This window comes from Penaeus monodon, unplaced genomic scaffold, assembly GCF_015228065.2.
Source record: "Penaeus monodon isolate SGIC_2016 unplaced genomic scaffold, NSTDA_Pmon_1 PmonScaffold_23211, whole genome shotgun sequence".
Classification (NCBI taxonomy): domain Eukaryota; kingdom Metazoa; phylum Arthropoda; class Malacostraca; order Decapoda; family Penaeidae; genus Penaeus; species Penaeus monodon.
The window spans coordinates 436-4,975 of NW_023653268.1; the positions used below are offsets into that span (position 1 = coordinate 436).

A 4,540-nucleotide genomic window follows, 5' to 3' on the forward strand; every position below is an offset into this window, starting at 1 on the left:
ATAAGATTATTAAATGTCAAAGGTTGTAGAACGATGTACGATGGAATAGAAATGAAAAGAGTATAGGCGGGTGCAAATGGAATAAAGTGGGGACTTGTAAAAGAGGATTTTAAAAGGGTATAGGGAAATCAGATCAAATGAAGAATTTAGTGTCTGAGGAAGGGAGAGTAACATGCATGAGGAAAACTGCAAAGAACAATTATGAAACAAATATATGGTAGGAAAGATAGTAGGAGAAGAATCCAGAGAATGAAAAAAGGGAACTGAGGAAGGGGGTTTGAAGTATGGGGAAGAATGTCAGGGGGGGAGGGATCCAGAGAAGGACATTGCTGTGAGCATCTTGGTGGGAGTGGTAAGGATAAGGGGGAAGAAAGAAAGAATGGTGAATACACATGGAGGAAGAGACGATGGAGTGTGGGGAAAACAGGGAACTTGAAAGGATGATGATGGATATCGGCAGAAAATTTTGAATTAGACGAATAGGAATAAAGGGATTACAGAGTGGATAACAGAGTGGATCATTCTCCTGAGTTATGTATAGGAACATTTGATGTCTTCAAGAGTTTTTGGAGGGGAGTTGGGTGGTAAGCTCTGAGAAATAAAACCTTTTCTTCTGTGGAGGAGAAGGGATGATGAAAAGAAGGAAAACGAAAATTAGTTGAGGCGAGGGCCGAGGTCCAAGGAAGGTGATCCCCTACAGGGTTTTTGTCTCCTGTCCCCCACAACAATGAGCAGAGATTTGGGGAGAACGCTTTATAGAAAGATTCCAAGGGGTGACAAAATTCTGTTTATTTCGGCCACAATGTTTATATTGTTCCATAGCCCCCCTATAGGCCACGGGGCACTTTTTTGTGCAAAACGTGGGGCCCAAATTGTTTATGCATTGGGTGTAAGGGTAAATTTTGTCTACATTGGAAAAAAATACAGATAGTTAGCAAGAAAAAAAAAAAAGCGTAGACATGATATATTACATAATTCCAATCATACAGATAATTGATAAAATTTTGTACTGATAATACTTATAATACAATTAATGATGAGAGTAACAATAACAAGAGGTAATGATTATGGTAGCAAAACACAATGATATAGTAATAATATTGATAATAATAACAGATATATATAACAATGAAAAGATTGATTGACCAATAACATTAGTAGTAGTAGTAGGAAATAAAAGAAAAATATATAGATATTAATTTCCCACCTGTTAATATTTACATAACTGTACTTTAAAGAAAAAAGTAATAAAACAAAATAATAATGACATTAATTTAAGTTCACCTGTTTTCTGACCAACTGGACACCTTTTTTCTCTTATATTTTATCTACAATTAGACTTAATTATTATTTAATTTGTAATCACTTTGTGTTGAAAAAAGTAAAATGACTGAAACAGAGAATTTTAAAACAGTGGGCCATTTTTATTTAAGGTTATTAAAATTTGTGCCTGAGACAGGCAAAATCATTAATTATTGAATTTTTCATAGGTTCACCTTCAAAGAATGGAATGTGACAAGAAGAAAGGAAAATGAAAACAATAAAATAATGAAATGTACTATTTCTTCAACAAAATATTTATTTTGAAACATTATGATATATAAGATAACTTTTAAATCTGTTTCCCTTTGTTACCTAACAAAATTAAATAAAAATAAAACTACATTCCACAATGGAATGTCTTATATAACCATTCTTATATTTCATAAAAAAAAGAAAGAGAGAGAGAAAAAAGTTTTCCCAAATTCGTAAACATGAAAGTGAACATAATATAATATCAATATCATTATATGAATTCCATATACAATATCTACCTAAAGGGTGATTTTCCGATTTGAAAGTGAAAGACGTATCATGAACATTACTCTGGCTGAACAACTATAGTCAGCCCTGCCCACTGATAATGGGAAGTGCTTGGACACCTAACCAAAACAGAATGGGATGACCTAGACTTCCCTTTTCTACATGAGTTTTGTAATTCATAATTTCGCTTGTCTCTGAGTAAAATTTCTCGTGCATGAGCAGCAGCTGCATCAGAGGCTCTAGTGCGACCAGCCAACACCGCCACTGACTCCAAGGGTGAGGCAGAAAGTCCCTTGGGTGATGTAACCCATGATTTTCCCGGAACAGCACTGAAGAGGGTCTTCTCTTGGCATCAACCCATAAACCTCCTTTGTTTTTGGTAGGATGAAAACTTGGCTATGTTTTCCCTGGAAGAAATTTAACCAGGATGGAATGTAAGCCCTCTGATACGGTGTGAATGAAAAATGAACACTCCAACCTTTTCCAGAATGGGATATTTGCAATGACATATGATGTGTTTCCAAAAACTGTTTTATCTATGAAAAGTATTAAAACAAATAAAAATTATATTGAAATAAAGAATAAATATTGCCTCTAGAATATAAGCTATCAAATTATTGAATACTTACAAATACAAGTTCAACTAAAAATTTTAGATCTATGCCGTGAATATCAAAAAAAAATGACAAGAAAAAAATAATAATGAAAACTAAACTTACTGAAGAGTAGCATTATCAAGTGCAGTGGTTTGTGCCAGAAAAAATGTAAAATTTCTTTATGGTCAACTTACCCGATTTTCCACTTCAGTTTTCTCAAGTGCTTCATGATTTTCTTTGCAAGGACGTATCAGCTACATTCGTTATGTCATGCTCTTCTGATATTTTGCCCTGGCTTTCTTTCTGAGTCGTTGTAATTAGGGCTAAAAATGATAATAGTAAAACATAAGAATTAAAATTGGAGGGTGGCAAAGAGGGAGGGATAGGAAGTGTGGGAGATGGTTGACAGTGAGAGAGCAGTACAGAGGAAGAGAGAAAGTGAGGAAAACAGAGAGAGAGAGAGAGAGAGAGGAGAAGAGAGAGGAGAGAGGGAGAGAGAAAGAGAGAGAGATACACATAAATTCGTTTGTATGATGTCAAAGTCACGATTTGAAAGTAAAATATTTTAACAACATTATGATACTATCATCATATCATATATTATTTCAAACAAATGCATGGAAAATAATGATATTATCCTTGACATTATCTGTGAACAAACCCCCAAAATCTTCTTATGTTCTTCTCTCAGCTGCACACGTTGCTCAGCTCTGGTATCTGTATGTTGTGGCTCATGGAGGTTGTTACTTTGATCCATTTTTTTTTTGGTTTTAGTCTGTCTTTAAGGTTTCTAGTTGTGGTAGGCATATCATAGCACAAGGTTCTAAGGTCCCTTTTCCCTTTCCAACTGAAAACCTCACCATCACTAAAACACCGTGTATCTATTTTCCGAAGAGTTCCACCAACGTCCTCTACTGCAGTGGCAGAGAATGTGTCAAAACCCAGATTCCTCTTCTGTGACTTTACATTCTGTGATGGTCTAAAGGGGTGGGGTCTATCTTAGCTGTTTTAAAGGGGAACAGTCTGTGATACGGCAATTGCTTTTCTTTTTTTCCCTAGTTTCGGGCCCTTTGATTCTTTTGGAAGCATCTCCACAAATTCCAGCTAGCTTATTCAGTAAAGCTATATCTCTAAGGAAAAAGAAATCCCCTGTTCCCTCCTTCCAGTTACTGATCAGTCTCCTCCAAGGGCAGAAAAAAGGGTATTGCCCACCTAACTTTATGAAGTTGTGCCTTGCACTAGGAGGTCTTTTTAAGTATTCTTCTTGCCTCTCCTGCCCCTTCCTCAGTGGAATATATTTCTCTGATGGCGTGTTCAGGCATTAGGAATGGGGGTAAGGGGGTGAGAGCTCCATCACTAGGTTTTAAAGACTCCTTGAGGCCAACAGCAACCCACCACAAAAGATCAGTGACATCCAAACACTCATTGCCCATCCTGCTGGTATCAATAGGTCCCATCCAGCACCTGAAACATGTAGCCAGAATGTTTTGTATAAGAAGATTCTAACAAAAATGTATATTTTTAATAGGTTCATGAAACAGTAAAATAATGTGTACTATGACTTCCAGTAATAAGTAAAATGAAATCACAAGTGAAGCCCAAAGGGTATGATTGTCAGACCATAAAAAATTTTGTGAAGGGAGATACCATAAGAACAAAATACAAACTAATGACTTATTCAATAAATTTTCCAATAAGTCCCATACCATGTCCAGCTGAGTGGGTTGGTGGCCTTGACATCAACAAAATTTGGGAGCTTAGCTTCATCTGGGTCTTTTCCCGGGGTCTCTCTCCGGAACCAGCATCTTCGAAAAGTTTTTTGTTGTAATGTGTCTTCTTCTTTGGTCAGTGTTACTTCATCTCTGAGTCTGTTGTCAAAAATGGGGCTCTCTACTGGCCAGCCTGATGGTTCCACTTGAACATTAGTATCTGAAAGAGAAAGTTGAGGTAAATATGTGTGTGTGTGGGGTGGTGTGTGGGTGTGTGTGTGTGTGTGTGTGTGTGTGTGTGTGTGTGTGTGTGGTGTGTGTGTGTGTGTGTGTGTGTGTGTGTGTGTGTGCAAAGACACACACATACTTATGAAAAAAAAAAAAAAAAAAAAAAAAAAAAACCAAAAAAAATAAAAAAAAAAAAAAAAAAAA

The 4,540-nt window shown here is 36.3% G+C and overlaps 1 pseudogene; it reads right to left on the bottom strand.

The window, feature by feature from the left end:
• Positions 1-1,628: 1,628 nt before the first annotated feature.
• Positions 1,629-4,334, bottom strand: LOC119570229 (annotated as a pseudogene).
• Positions 4,335-4,540: the final 206 nt, after the last annotated feature.